At 47.3% G+C, this 16,380-nt stretch overlaps 1 long non-coding RNA gene across 1 annotated transcript; it reads left to right on the top strand.

Annotated features, from left to right (window-relative positions):
• The first annotated feature begins 265 nt into the window (after nucleotides 1-265).
• LOC308187158 lies at nucleotides 266-10,770 on the top strand. Its single transcript, XR_013944490.1, has 2 exons — nucleotides 266-7,863; nucleotides 7,978-10,770. It is a non-coding gene; the product is annotated as an uncharacterized lncRNA (long non-coding RNA).
• Nucleotides 10,771-16,380: the final 5,610 nt, after the last annotated feature.

Here is a 16,380-nt window from a genome sequence, read left to right as displayed (position 1 = left end):
GTTTTTAGGGTTAGGGTTTCTAGGGTTTGTTGGGGTAGGGGTTAGGGTTAGATCCGTGGTTGCCATAGCGTTAGGGGTCAAGGTTCTTAGGGGTTAGGCCTAATATTAGGGCGGAAGGCCAAAATAAGAGGGTGGGAGCCCCCCCCAAAATTGAAGGGTTGAAGCCCCAAGTTAGGGGAAGGAACGTCAAAATTGTGGGGTCCCCCAAAATTGGGCGGAAGAACTTTTAATATTAGGGGGGAACCCAAAAAAGGAAGGTGGGGGACTCTACAATCGGTTGTGTCCCCCCCAAATTAGGGGAGGAACCCCCAAAATTGGGTGGGCGAACCCCCAAATTGGGGGGAAGAAGACTTAAATGGAAGTGTGAAATTCCAGAATTGAATGTGGACCCCCCCCAGACCTGGGGAGGAATCCCCAAACTTGGGGGGGACCCCCAAAATTGGGGTTAAAGCCCCAGATCCCGGGGAGCTAAGCCCCAAATTAAGGGAAGGAACCTCAAACATGTGGTGAGAACCCCAACATTGGGGGAAAGAACCTTAATATTAGGGTGGCAGGCCAAGAAAGGATGGTGGGGGCCTCCAAAATTGTGGAGGGCTTGGAACTGGGGGGAATCCCCAAAATGGAGGGGGAACCCCAAAAGTGGGGGGGGGGCGAAGCACCAAATTAGGGGAAGGAACCCCAAAATTGTGGGGAAGAACTCTGAAATGGAGAGCTGAAAACCCGAAATTGAGGGGAAACCCCCCAAAACGGCGGGAAAACCCTCCATAAACACGAAACCGGTAATGTAACAGAGCAAAAAATGGCGTCCTACGGCACGCTGCGAGGCTCAACTTTCTGGGGAGTGCTGGGAAATGTAGTTCTTGGCCACCGGGTTTCCGGGAGTCCATATTGTTTTCCCAGAGCATGCCGGGAGATGGAGTTCTCGGACACTGGGCTTCCGGGAGGCCATGTTGGTTTCCCATCTTTGCTAGACTCCGGGTGCTCTGGCTTCACAGATGTAAGAAATGGTCCAGCAATTCGTGCCACTAAGGGGTTTTGAAGGGTTAACATTGAGGCCTGGGTTTAGGCGAGAAGAGAACAAAGGGATTTCTTCGGAGAAAAACTGCTGACTTTGCACGAATGTGCAGTAACTTCTGACAGCCGGCCAAGAGACCACTAGATAAGGAGGAAGAATATGAGCCTCCCTGTCCGAGCGGCCCCCAAGAAACTAACAGAGACTGATAAGCAGGCGCAGCTGGGAGGACTTCGGATTCGGGAAACCAATTATAATAACCCTGCCTCTTCTAGAAGTAGTAATGAATATGTATTAGCCTAGGAGCATAAAAACCAGCCGCCTTACGTAACAGGTGTGCGTCCCGGTGGAGCAGAGACTCCCGGCGCACCCAGCGCTGTTTGCTTGCCTCTATTCGTTTAATAAATTGTAAACTCTGATTGTAATCCTATTTGGAACTCAGTCATTTATAACAATTGGGGGCTCGTCCGGGATGGTCTTGGTTCCTGAATTCTGACTTGATCTAGGAGGGGCGCCCCCACCATTTGGTGGCTCCTGTTCGAGTCAGGTCAGGGCTAATGCCATCTTGAACCTGAATAAGGGCAAGCAAAGATTTAGATTTTTTTATGAGCTCCCTTTGCCGGCTGCAGCACTGTATTTTGCCCGTAATTCTGCGCGCGAAGATCCGAACGAAGACGACGGAGTCGTAAGTATTTAAGGCGTATACCGTTCGGTTGGGTGGGTTTCGGTTGCCTGTGTGTGTGAGAGTGTGACTGAGACGGAACGTAGTTCCGAAGCGATTGTGGAGGTCTTCTAACCGCGGTTCCAATCTCCCGCGAGGGACTTGGCCGGTGAAGGACCGAAGCGATTCCTATAGGATTCGTGGGTGGGTGATAGGTCCTAAACCCCCTGCAAGACACTCTCACTAAGGCAACCAAGGGCTGTAGGAATTGCCACAGTAAAATTCCTAGATGGGTCAGACAAAATTGAAGACCCGGGACCAGAGAAAAGGGAGCAAATTACCAGACATACCACCAGAAAGTCCATTAGGGATAATGATTAGAAATTGGAACGATAGGGGCCCCAGAAAAGGGAAAAAGTAAATTAAAAATGGTTCAGTATTGTATGACAGAATGGCCAAAGGAGCCTTTAAGACCACATGTCTTTTGGCCCGTTTTCGGATCCTTTGAAGACTGGGTTTGCCAGGCCTTAAATATACATGTTAATTCAAAGGAACCTTTTAGCCAGGAGGAAAGTGATTATGCAGGATTATGGATCAGGATCTCACGTCCTTTTCCAGCCTCAATATTTACACTAAAAGCAGACGAGAAGTTTGACGAAGAAGAGAACAAAAAAATAAAAAATAAAAAAAAAAAAAAGGAAAAAGAAAAAGATGATGAATGGGAGTCATTGGATAACCTACCACCTCTATATCCTAACAATCCACCCCCGGTGGTGCATCTTGTAATCCTGTTTTGTTCTTAAATGTTTTGACTGTGTCAAGGAGGAAGGTGGGAGCATTATCTAAGTAACAGTTTAGAAGTTTGGGTATATTCGCGGTGGTGTTCGGTCAGTTTCCCAAGTATCGGGGGAGCGGGGCTGACTGATTATCAAAGTGGTAGAACGGAGAGTCACTTCTTTGGTGGTTCGGGCCTGAGCCCTGGGAATTTGGTAAGAAGGGGGAGAGCGAATTTATTTAGGCCTCAATACCTTTTTAAAACCCCATCTTGACGGATACACAGGAGTGATTCCTTGTTTTGTGTAGGCTTACTAACAAAGTGCATGAGAAAAATTAGCATTTGGCTTGAAATTCGGTCTTATTGAAATGTAAATTTTGTGGAAAAGGTGTTATTGTTTGTCTAGAAGACAGAAGGCTGAGTGCTTCAGGTGTTTTTCCGAAGTCCTGCGGATTTCTGATTGGAATGGGGCTCATTAATAATCTGAAATAGTAAAGTTTGTATGTGGAAAGAAGAGTTTAATCCCAGAGAATTGGGACATTTGGGAAGAAGATTAGGAAAAGATAGTAAAAACCTGCAATAAAAAGGTTTGCGTGGAAATTGAAACAAGGGACAGTAACTAATATAAATAAATAAAAGGGAATGGGAAATCAAGGAAAAGGGGAAAATCCAAAAAAAAAAAAAAAAAAAAAAAAGACGTCCTAAAAAAGAAAAAGCCTCCTTGGGTGCATATTGGCACATTGGAAGGATATTGTTAGAAATGGGGGCACAGAAAGCAAGAGGACTTTCACTAAGTATTGCAATCAATGGTGGCCACTATATAAACTAAATGGCCACTTTATGGATCAATCGACTATAACAGTGTCTTGCAATTAATGTTTTTGAGGAGAGAAGGGAAATAGGATGAAATGTTGTATAGTGATATGTTGTTTCAGCATGTTGGAGGGAAAAGGTTTGGAATTAAGTTGGCCCCTGACTGAGCCTTTGGTGTTGGCATTAGAAAAGTACGGGCTGGAGAAAGATAAAGGAAGTGTTAAAAGGGTTGTTGAAGGTGTTAAAGGTTGTGTGGCATGTAGTATTTAACAGAGCTGTTTGAAGTTGAATGAGCAGGGGAAGAGGATGTAGGAATGTTAATAGTTCCGCCTCAACCCGAGGCTGAGATCTCTAAATCGCGGTGTGAGCCCTCTGGGGCAGGGGGACCGTGATGGGTCCGAGAGAGTTGTCGTGGAAACAGAAAAGCAGCTAACTTTTGAAACAACCTGAGTTCGTGTGTGAGCTCAGATTGCCAATGGGACCGCTCAGGGAACTTTCAACCATTGCATTCCCCTGACCGACCCCCTCACTGAGACCCTAATCACCCCGGAAATTATGTAAATACTAAAATCTGGTTAAATTGGCTATTGGGAATTGAGAATCTGTTCCAACAAGGTCCAAAAGAAACCCCTATGGAATTTATGGAATTTTTGAATTTCTGGACCAACTTTGAAATGCAATGAAAAAAAAAAAAAATGGACCTGGCTTAAAAAAAAAAAAAAAAAAAAAAAAAAAAAGAGAGAGAGGCAACTGGCTAACCTCTTTCCAGGGCAATCAGCCCCTGATATCAGAAAGAAATTGTCTTAGGCTGCAGGACAAACAACAGTCAGGAATGATGGGGACCTGGGGCATCTACCCTAGCAGGTCCACTAGTTGAAATAAAGCTAGGAAACGAAGACAGGCTTGAATTTTTTGTTGGTTATGGGAGCTTCTTTCTCTGTGTTAATTAGGCTGTAAATGTAATAGGAGCAACATATTCAGTGTTAAATAGTTTAAAAGGACGATTAGGAACTAAGACAACTACAATAATTGGAGCCACAGGGAAAGAGGAAGAATGGTCATTCTTACGACCCCTTGATTTGCGTTTTGGGGGTGAGGAACTAACCCATAAATTTTAGTATGTACCAGAATGCCCGATGCCACTCTTGGGACGGGATCTATTAGCCAAATTAGATGCAACAATAACCTTTGAGGATGGAGAATTAATAATGAAGGTACCTGAGTCCAAAGTAGGCCAAATCCTAATGATCAAAGATAAACCCTTTGTTAATATTCCAAGAGAAGTAGAAAATGCAGTTATAGCAACAGTACGGGAAACAGATGTACCAGGGAAGTCGAAACTGGCACAACTGGTAAAGGTGGAATTAAAGGAAGGAGCCAAACCTGTTTGAATCAAACAATATCCACTTAAGATAGAAGCTAGGCACGGGAATAGTGAAAATTATTGACAAATTTCTCAAATATCAGATTCTGGAAGAATGTAAATCGGAATACAATACTCCAATTTTTCCAGTAAAGAAGCCGAATGGCGAGTATAGATCTGTACAAGATCTTAGAGCAATAAATGAAATAACAAAGGATATTCACCCGGTAGTAGCTAATCCTTACACATTGTTAACATCTGTGAAAGAGAAATATAAATGGTTTACCGTGATAGATTTAAAGGATGCCTTCTTTTGCATACCTCTTGATAAAGATAGTAGAAAATTATTTGCCTTCAAATGGGAAAACGTATTGAAGTTTTTGGACCACATATGGTAACAACCGTTTTGGAACAAAGGGGGGGGGCACTGGTTATCACCCAGCCGGATGATGAAATATCAGGCAATCCTAACTGAACAAGATGACATAACCTTGAAAACGACTAACCTGTTATATCCAGCAGTATTTCTAGGAACCGTTCCAGAAGAAGGACCGTTGGAACACAGTTGTGTGCAAATAATCGAACATACGCCAGCCACAAAGATTTGAAGGATGTACCCCTTGAAAGGTATTCAGTGGGAATACCACACTCCGTGGCACCCACAAAGCTCAGGGAAAGTAGAAAGGATGAATCAAACAATAAAACAACAATTGGCTAAGTTAATGATCGAGACACAGCTGCCCTGGACGAAATGCTTACCATTGGCACTTTTAAACATAAGAACTAAACCACACAGTGAGACTGGATTATCATCATATGAAATGTTATATGGTATGCCTTATTCTCAAGGGATGCCCCTAGGGAACAATGTAGTTGAGGATCATAGTATCCAGAAATACATAATTACCATTGGAAGGAGATTACAGGAGATAAGAGAAATTGGGATGATGACTCAGACACCACCTTTAGGATTTGCTATTCATAAAATACAACCAGGAGACAAGGTCTTAATAAAAACCTGGAGAGAAGAATCATTGAACCCCCGATGGGAGGGACTGTACCTTGTTTTACTTACTACTGAAACAGCTGTGAGAACAGCAAGAAGGGGTTGGACCCACGCATCCAGAATAAAAGGACCAATAACTACCGAAGCCTGGAGGGTTGAGTCCACTCCTGGGGAACTGAAACTGAGACTAAAGAGGAACTGATATCCCAGCAATGAGGTTCTGCATGAATTAAGGGCACTGGATAAAGAGGACAAGGCTGAAGGGAGGAAAGGGAGAAGGCAAGACCGGGGTAGGACCCTCCACTGCGGCGTGTATGGTCTACCGAGGGAGGCAACCCCTATGGGTATTGACCGCCGAGTGAGAGTGCCTCGACCGGACTTCTCCCACACCAAGATCAGTTTGTCCTGAGAAAAATAACATGAGAACCTTTTAAACCCATAATAAAATTGTGATTAGTTTTTCCAGGAGCTGGATCACCCTGAAGGGCTGAATGGTAACACAAGCTCTGAAAGCGGGCCCAACCCCCTGATTGAAGGCGCTTCCCACACTCTCAAGATTGGACGGCGAAAAAGGCTTATAATATGACAGGTCGCCAAAGAGAACTGAATTGTGACTGTAAGTGGAAACCCAACGTGGGAGCTTGGAAGCGTGCATATACGAGTACAAACGGGGCAGACATTGTAACAGGACCACTCGGTAACAAGGACACTCTGTATTATCACGCCCCAAAGGGTAAAGATGGATGGGATGGTCATTTTCCAAACGGGACGTGGGCCCTAAAGGGACATTATTGGGTGTGTGGCAAACATGCTTACAAGAGGCTACCTGGAAACTGGTCGGGAATATGCTATGGGGGGTACATAAGACCCTTGTTCTTTTTATTGTCACAAACACAAGGAAATCATTTAGGAATAAGATTATATGATGACCTGAACAGAGTAAAACGATCTATTGATACTTCCTTATCCGGGGATAGTGCCCAAAAATGGGGAAAGGATGAATGGCCTCCTGAAAGAATCATACAGCATTATGGGCCAGCCACCTGGAACCCAAATGAGTTGATATCAGGAGCCCGAGAACCTATTTATAATTTGAACCGAATAATTAGGTTGCAAGCTATCCTCGAAGTTGTAACAAATCAAACAGCGACAGCCTTGGATCTTTTGGCTGACCAATCCACTCAAATGAGAAATGCTATATTCCAACATAGAATGGTCTTAGACTATTTACTAGCAGAAGAAGGGGGAGTATGTGGAAAACTGAACGATTCTAATTGTTGTCTACAGATTGATGATAATGGAAAAGTGGTCAAGCAGATAACAAAGGAAATTAGAAAGCTAGCCCACGTCCCAGTACAAACTTGGAAGGGTATGGATTGGGATTTCTTTTCATGGTTGCCTGGTGAACCATGGGTTAAAAGGATGCTGTTTTTATTTTTATGTGGTATAGTGACATTATTGTTTATACCTTTTATGATACCTTGCTTTACGTTGTTGATACGGCGAGTAATAAATAGCACCCAATTTGTGATGACTTCAGTGGAGAGAAAAGGTGACGTGTCGATAATGATGCTTAAGAAGTGGACACCCCGAGAACTGACTGATGAAATCCAATTGTTACTGACAAAGGTTGAAGGAGAGACACGAATTGATGATTAAAAAAAAAAAAGGGAGGAATTGTAAGAAATGGTCCAGCAATTCGTGCCACTAAGGGGTTTTGAAGGGTTAACATTGAGGCCTGGGTTTAGGCGAGAAGAGAACAAAGGGATTTCTTCGGAGAAAAACTGCTGACTTTGCACGAATGTGCAGTAACTTCTGACAGCCGGCCAAGAGACCACTAGATAAGGAGGAAGAATATGAGCCTCCCTGTCCGAGCGGCCCCAAGAAACTAACAGAGACTGATAAGCAGGCGCACCTGGGAGGACTTCGGATTCGGGAAACCAATTATAATAACCCTGCCTCTTCTAGAAGTAGTAATGAATATGTATTAGCCTAGGAGCATAAAAACCAGCCGCCTTACGTAACAGGTGTGCGTCCCGGTGGAGCAGAGACTCCCGGCGCACCCAGCGCTGTTTGCTTGCCTCTATTCGTTTAATAAATTGTAAACTCTGATTGTAATCCTATTTGGAACTCAGTCATTTATAACACAGAGAAACCCCCAAACTGAAAAATGTACCTGCTAATATATTGGGCTCTAAATGTAGCCCTGGGTTAATTGAATAACAATCCCTGGGTAAGATTGAAGTGCAGGAGGGGTTGGCTACGGTTTTAAGAGCCGGTTTGCAGAAAAGGGATTTCCCGTTAAGAAATGGCATATACTGATTGTTCTCTTCCTTGCTCTGCCAAGACCTGAAGCACATCTTGGAAGCCAGGCAGAATCCGTGGAGCCAATGGAGTTCTCAAGCTCGACTTCAGCTTCTTCCCAGCTAGAAGAAGCAAGGACACGCCGGCTGAGTTCCACAGGCAACGCGCCCGTATCTGTAGACGAGGATTTAGAGATGCTACTTTGGGAACTCTCAGACAGCATACTGGAAGCCGAGCTCGACTTGGACCCAGGGAAGGATGAGGATGACCTCCTCCTTGAGCTTTCCAAGATGATTGATGATTGAACTGCATAGTCCTATGGTATATTAAAAAAAAAAAAAAAAAAGAAAAAAAAAAAAGAAAACAACTCTTCTTCTTGTTGGATACCCCGAGGTGATCCTTTTTCTAACTGAGGCTTTGCAATGAGACTTAAAGCACAGTTGGAACTGGTAGAAATTGGCAGGATCTGCACTCAGTTGTCCTAAGTTTCCCTGCTGGTCAGAGTTAAGGTCTTGTGCATGGTTCCGTAACTATAGGTGGCTACCTTTGATATCAAGAGGACAAAGCACTTGTTTCTTTTGGCACAGAAAGATGTCCATCGGCATGCTGTGGTGGCTGTGAATTGACGTAGTGATGGAGCGATGCTCTGAAGGCTTAAACGGAAAGCTTCTTCCTTCCGCCCCCCCTTGGCACAGCTCGATGTTGGGCACATTGTGAAGCCTGGGTGTTCTGATTTCTCAGACAGTTGATACCCAAATCCCGGAGTTACTATGTCAACTCTTGACTTTTATTTGTGTATGCCATTGTTTTGACTGTAATCTTTTCAGATGATGAAGCTGTAGGGGCGGGAGGGAGCAAAATAATTATTCTAGTGTTGTGGACCAAACATGCTGCCAGGAGTGGTGGTGGTGGGGTCAGCCCACCCGGCCTTACTTTCAATTATCAGGGATGATAAAATGGTGTGAAAAGCAGCAGCTCTGCGATACGGCTACGCTACCCCCACTCCCTTCTCTTGTGCTGTACCAAAGTTCCCCCAAGCTTTGGTTGGTGCTTTTTGCTGGTGACAGTAGGACTCCAGGGCGAGTAGTCGGGACTCTCCTGCAGTAACTGGGTCAATTAAGGGTTGGTTTAAGTGCCTCCTGGTTTTTAAAATTGCTCCCCTGAGCTGCTGGCTCTGCTGCCTGCTACAGCAAATGTTCGGGTGCCATCAGCGTCGCACTTGGGCGTGGGCACTGACCCTGCGGAGGAGAGCTGAGACTCGCGTGTATTGTGTACCCTGCCGCCAGTGATCGTTTTCCCCTAGCAGATCTATTTTGAATCATTTCCCTAAATTTTAGAGGAACTTTAGGCTCTTTGTGCTATGATTTGTGAAGCTGTAGGGGCCCTCAGGCATTTGCTGCTGGCAGAGGAAAACCGCTTGTCGAATTTGTTGTAAATACTTTCTGTTTGGACAACAACGCCTGTGTGTGTGTGTGTGTGTGTGTGTGTGTGTGTGCGTGCTTTGACGACCCCCTGCGACGCCCCAGCTCCGCGAGGGAAGCTTTGAAGCGGCTCTGGGAAAACCTCTGCGGAAGAAACCACTGCTAGTGACTTGCGGAAAAGGGACTCCACAATCAGTGAGATTGTAAAGTAGGTATGTTTATTCAGCGCTGGGCAGCACGGGAGGTCGTGGGCATGAAGATTGATGACTCTTCCTCGTCACCGCTAGTTGACCTCTTGTCTTTGCACAGACTCAGTTGCTCCTTGGCTCTTGTCCATCTGCAGGACCAGTTTCTCCCAGTTTCTTAAGACAGGCTCACTCTCTTATGAGGAGACTGACCTTGGTAAGGGCCCCAAGGCTTCTTGCTTTAGTTAATTGGCACAATGCACCATAGTTAGCAAAGACGCTAAGTAGCATCCTAGTTTAACGCTGTCAGCGCTCTATCTCTACTTGATAAGATTCTCCTAACTCCCTCTCTCACTGGAGCCCACGCAGCCCTCCGTCCTGCCGAAGGACTTCACGGGGACTTCTGCCGGCTCCGGGTGCCCGCACACAGACAGAAATGGCTTTGAGAGAAAACAATCAGGAGGAGGAGAGCTCAGAGACTGCGGCCGGCTTCGGCCACCTTCCCCTCGCTTTCCCTCTCCGTGTTCAAACCGAGCACTGTTCTGCCGTCAACCTTCGCTGCCTCTGCCCGCGGCGCTGGGCTTTCGCGTGTGCCATTGCTCCTCTACATATTTTATCCTTCCTTTTGTAAGGAATGGTCCAGCAATTCGTGTCACTAAGGGATTTGAAGGGTTAACATCGAGGCCCGGGTCTAGGTGATAAGAGAACAAAGGGGTTTTTAGGGAAAAGTGCTGACTACTGCAGGGGATGTTGCTAGAGTTTCTGAAATCCGGCGCAGAGGCTCCCAAACGAGGAGGAAGGGGGAGCTGAAGGACAATTGAAGGACAAAAGCCTGGGAGGAAGACAACCAGCATTCAGCCCGAGCAAGCCCCAAGAGACCACCAGAGACTGGTACGCAGGCGCCCCTGGGAGGGTTTCGGATTCCGGAAACCAATTCTAATAACCCTGCCTCTTCTCGAAGTAGTAATGAATATGTATTAGCCTGGGAACATCAAAACCAGCCGCCTTACGTAACAGGTGTGCGTCCTGGGGGAGCAGAGACTCCCGGCGCACCCAGCGCTGCTTGCTTGCCTCTATTCGTTTAATAAATTGTAAACTTTGATTGTAATCCTATTTGGATTTATAACAGCCATTTATAACACTTTTTATATTTGTATTTTATTTAAGGCTGTCTTGCCCCCCTCCCCCCCCAGCCTCGCTGCTCGCCAATAAAGCTGGCGCAGGGGCTAAGGGATTTGAAGGGCCTGCTTGTACACCTAAGGGATTTGAGGGCCTGCTTGTACACCTTTGGGGACTGCCTCTTTTGGGGGGGGGGGGGTGTTAGGAGCTGCTTGTATACTTTTTTAGGCATTCCTCTGAGAGGGGGTTGGGAGCTTCGTGTATACTGGGGGGGGAGGGCCTCCCTCGAGGTGGAAGGGGGGGGGTTGGAGCGTTTCTACACTGTAGGGGCCTGCCTGTACACTTTTGGGGCCTGCCTTGGAGGGGTTGGGAACTGCTTGTACACCTTTGGGGCCTGCGTCTGCGCGGGGCAGGGGGGGTTGGGGGGTTGGAGCTGGTTTTAACCTTTCGGGCTTGCATCTGGAGGGGGTTGGGGCCTGCCTTTGGGGGGGTGGTTGTGAGCTGCTTGTATACTGTAGGGGCCTGCTTGTACACCTTTGGGGCCTGCGTCTGGGGGGGGGGGTGGGAGCTGCTTGTACACTGTTAGGGCCTGCCTTGGGGGAGGGGTTGGGGCATGTGCCTTGGGGGCATGGGGTTGGGAGCTGCTTCTACGCTGTAGGGGTCTGGGTCTTGGGGGGTTGGGGCTGTTTGTACACCTTTGGGGCGTGCCTCTGGGGAGGATGGGGAGTTGCTTGTACACCTTTGGGGCCTGTGTCTGGGGGGGGGTTGGGGCCTGTGCCGGGGGGGTTGGGAGCTGCTTGTACGCTCTAGGGTCCTCTGGCAGGCTTTGGGGCCTCCCTTTGAGGGGGGCAGTTGGGAGCTGGTTGTACACCTTTGGGGCCTGAGTCTGGGGTGTGGGGGCTGGGGCTGAGGCCTGGGGCCTGGGGCATGCATCTGGGTGGTGGTGGTGGGGGGTCCAGTTCATGGGGGGGGTGGGTTGGGAGCTGCTTGTGGACAGTTGGGGTCTGCATCCGGGTGTGGCTGGGGCCTGCTTGTAGACTTCTGCAGCCTGTGTCTGGTGTTTGGGGGCTTTTCTGTAGTGTTTGGGGATTGCATTTTGGCTTTGGGATGTGTCTAGAGCTTCTGGGGCCTAGCTGTAGTGCTTGGGGCCTGCGTCTGGGGCTTTTCTGTAGCATTTTGGTAGCGTGTTTGTGATTTGGGGTCTGTATCCAGGGTTTTGCCTTTTTTGTAGTTTTCAGCTTTGTGTCTGTTTCTTTGTTGGTTGCCTGGGGTTTGGGGTTTGGATCATTAGTCAGTGTCATTAGCGTCGGGGGGTTGATATGAAGGGTTAGGGTTGCGGTTAGAGTTGTTAGGGTTAAAGAGAATAAGGACTTTAGGGTAAGGGGATCAAGGTTGTGGGAATAAAAATGTTTTTGCACAGAGTTACATCGTTTAGAGGGAAGGAAGGTGGTATTGATATATGCTTGCAGTGATAAGAAAGCTTAACAGACAACCTTGTAAAATGCAGACAACCAGAATCCTTAGAGCAATTGGGTGGAAATCACGGTGTAAGAAACATTACCACCTCAAAGAGGAAAACAGTCAAGAAAAAAATAAAATTGACTAGTAACAGGCCAGCAGCTGTGTATTTTCTGTGAAGCACTGGATAGATTGTGAACATGGATTACCCAGTCAATGGGGAAACTGGGGAGGGTCCTGGTCACCGAGAGGAAAAAAAAAATTATATAAACTGTGTTATGGAACTAGTAGGTGGCTTGTGGGACGCCTGCCATTGCAATCGTGAATAAAAATGCTACCTCACTGAGATACTTGCCTGAGCCTATGGTATTGGTTACAGAGTGTTTCTAATAAGGTGTTAGGGTTTTAAGGTTTCAGGGCTAAGGCACTAGGGTTGGGTTTCAGGGTTAGGGTTTCCAGGGTTTAGGGTTAGGATTTTAAGGTTGTTAGGGTTGGAGTTACAAGGGTTAGGGTTTGGGGGTTAGTGTGTTAAGGTTTTAAAGTATTTTGGTGGTTTTAGTGTTGATAGGGTTTTTAGGGTTAGGGTCTTAGGGTTTTAGTTATGGTCAGGTATTTAGGGTTAGGGTTTTAAGGTCTTATTTTTTTTTTTTAAGGTTAGGGTCTCCAGCGTTAGGGCTTTGAGAATCTTTACGTTTTGGGTTAGGGTTTAGAGGGTCTTAATTTTTAGGGTTAGGGCTTTTAGGCGTAGGTCTAGTGTGGTAAATTTTATCGGGTTAGGACTGTAAGGGTTTTTAGGGTTAGGGTTTCTAGGGTTTTTTGGGGTAGGGGTTAGGGTTAGATCCGTGGGAGCCGTAGTGTTAGGGGTCAGGGTTCTTAGGGCTAAGGCCCAATATTAGGGTGGAAGGCCAAACTAAGGGGGGAGCCCCCCCCAAAATTGAAGGGTCGAAGCCCCAATTTAGGGGAAGAAACGTCAAAATTGTGGGGTCCCCCAAAATTGGGCGGAAGAGCTCTTAATATTGGGGGAAACCCAAAAAAGGAGGGTGGGGGACTCTAAAATTGGGGGGACCCCCCAAATTGGTTGTGTCCCCCCCCAAATTGGTTGTGTCCCCCCCAAAATTGGTTGTGTCCCCCCCAATTAGGGGAGGAACCCCCAAAATTGGGTGGGCGAACCCCCATATTGGGGGGGCAGAACACTTAAATGGAAGTGTGAAATTCCAGAATTGAATGTGGACCCCCCAGAACAGTCTTCAGGGGTTTAGTGTGGTAAATTTTATCGGGTTAGGGCTGTAAGGGTTTTTAGGGTTAGGGTTTCTAGGGTTTGTTGGGGTAGGGGTTAGGGTTAGATCCGTGGTTGCCATAGCGTTAGGGGTCAAGGTTCTTAGGGGTTAGGCCTAATATTAGGGCGGAAGGCCAAAATAAGAGGGTGGGAGCCCCCCCCATAATTGAAGGGTTGAAGCCCCAAGTTAGGGGAAGGAACGTCAAAATTGTGGGGTCCCCCAAAATTGGGCGGAAGAACTTTTAATATTAGGGGGGAACCCAAAAAAGGAGGGTGGGGGACTCTACAATCGGTTGTGTCCCCCCCAAATTAGGGGAGGAACCCCCAAAATTGGGTGGGCGAACCCCCAAATTGGGGGGAAGAAGACTTAAATGGAAGTGTGAAATTCCAGAATTGAATGTGGACCCCCCCCAGACCTGGGGAGGAATCCCCAAACTTGGGGGGGACCCCCAAAATTGGGGTTAAAGCCCCAGATCCCGGGGAGCTAAGCCCCAAATTAAGGGAAGGAACCTCAAACATGTGGTGAGAACCCCAACATTGGGGGAAAGAACCTTAATATTAGGGTGGCAGGCCAAGAAAGGATGGTGGGGGCCTCCAAAATTGTGGGGGGCTTGGAACTGGGGGGAATCCCCAAAATGGAGGGGGAACCCCAAAAGTGGGGGGGGGCGAAGCACCAAATTAGGGGAAGGAACCCCAAAATTGCGGGGAAGAACTCTGAAATGGAGAGCTGAAAACCCGAAATTGAGGGGAAACCCCCCAAAACGGCGGGAAAACCCTCCATAAACACGAAACCGGTAATGTAACAGAGCAAAAAATGGCGTCCTACGGCACGCTGCGAGGCTCAATTTTCTGGGGAGTGCTGGGAAATGTAGTTCTTGGCCACCGGGTTTCCGGGAGTCCATATTGTTTTCCCAGAGCATGCCGGGAGATGTAGTTCTCGGACACTGGGCTTCCGGGAGGCCATGTTGGTTTCCCATCTTTGCTAGACTCCGGGTGCTCTGGCTTCACAGAGAAACCCCCAAACTGAAAAATGTACCTGCTAATATATTGGGCTCTAAATGTAGCCCTGGGTTAATTGAATAACAATCCCTGGGTAAGATTGAAGTGCAGGAGGGGTTGGCTACGGTTTTAAGAGCCGGTTTGCAGAAAAGGGATTTCCCGTTAAGAAATGGCATATACTGATTGTTCTCTTCCTTGCTCTGCCAAGACCTGAAGCACATCTTGGAAGCCAGGCAGAATCCGTGGAGCCAATGGAGTTCTCAAGCTCGACTTCAGCTTCTTCCCAGCTAGAAGAAGCAAGGACACGCCGGCTGAGTTCCACAGGCAACGCGCCCGTATCTGTAGACGAGGATTTAGAGATGCTACTTTGGGAACTCTCAGACGGCATACTGGAAGCCGAGCTCGACTTGGACCCAGGGAAGGATGAGGATGACCTCCTCCTTGAGCTTTCCAAGATGATTGATGATTGAACTGCATAGTCCTATGGTATATTAAAAAAAAAAAAAAAAAAAAAAAAAGAAAACAACTCTTCTTCTTGTTGGATACCCTGAGGTGATCCTTTTTCTAACTGAGGCTTTGCAATGAGACTTAAAGCACAGTTGGAACTGGTAGAAATTGGCAGGATCTGCACTCAGTTGTCCTAAGTTTCCCTGCTGGTCAGAGTTAAGGTCTTGTGCATGGTTCCGTAACTATAGGTGGCTACCTTTGATATCAAGAGGACAAAGCACTTGTTTCTTTTGGCACAGAAAGATGTCCATCGGCACGCTGTGGTGGCTGTGAATTGACGTAGTGATGGAGCGATGCTCTGAAGGCTTAAACGGAAAGCTTCTTCCTTCCGCCCCCCTTGGCACAGCTCGATGTTGGGCACATTGTGAAGCCTGGGTGTTCTGATTTCTCGGACAGTTGATACCCAAATCCCGGAGTTACTATGTCAACTCTTGACTTTTATTTGTGTATGCCATTGTTTTGACTGTAATCTTTTCAGATGATGAAGCTGTAGGGGCGGGAGGGAGCAAAATAATTATTCTAGTGTTGTGGACCAAACATGCTGCCAGGAGTGGTGGTGGTGGGGTCAGCCCACCCGGCCTTACTTTCAATTATCAGGGATGATAAAATGGTGTGAAAAGCAGCAGCTCTGCGATACGGCTACGCTACCCCCACTCCCTTCTCTTGTGCTGTACCAAAGTTCCCCCAAGCTTTGGTTGGTGCTTTTTGCTGGTGACAGTAGGACTCCAGGGCGAGTAGTCGGGACTCTCCTGCAGTAACTGGGTCAATTAAGGGTTGGTTTAAGTGCCTCCTGGTTTTTAAAATTGCTCCCCTGAGCTGCTGGCTCTGCTGCCTGCTACAGCAAATGTTCGGGTGCCATCAGCGTCGCACTTGGGCGTGGGCACTGACCCTGCGGAGGAGAGCTGAGACTCGCGTGTATTGTGTACCCTGCCGCCAGTGATCGTTTTCCCCTAGCAGATCTATTTTGAATCATTTCCCTAAATTTTAGAGGAACTTTAGGCTCTTTGTGCTATGATTTGTGAAGCTGTAGGGGCCCTCAGGCATTTGCTGCTGGCAGAGGAAAACCGCTTGTCGAATTTGTTGTAAATACTTTCTGTTTGGACAACAACGCCTGTGTGTGTGTGTGTGTGTGTGTGTGTGTGTGCGCGTGCTTTGACGACCCCCTGCGACGCCCCAGCTCCGCGAGGGAAGCTTTGAAGCGGCTCTGGGAAAACCTCTGCGGAAGAAACCGCTGCTAGTGACTTGCGGAAAAGGGACTCCACAATCAGTGAGATTGTAAAGTAGGTATGTTTATTCAGCGCTGGGCAGCACGGGAGGTCGTGGGCATGAAGATTGATGACTCTTCCTCGTCACCGCTAGTTGACCTCTTGTCTTTGCACAGACTCAGTTGCTCCTTGGCTCTTGTCCATCTGCAGGACCAGTTTCTCCCAGTTTCTTAAGACAGGCTCACTCTCTTATGAGGAGACTGACCTTGGTAAGGG

Source organism: Anser brachyrhynchus, assembly GCF_964034855.1.
Source record: "Anser brachyrhynchus genome assembly, contig: SCAFFOLD_99, whole genome shotgun sequence".
Taxonomy (NCBI): domain Eukaryota; kingdom Metazoa; phylum Chordata; class Aves; order Anseriformes; family Anatidae; genus Anser; species Anser brachyrhynchus.
Note: the sequence above shows the minus strand (reverse complement) of the source record. Positions and strands in the feature narration are given on the sequence as shown.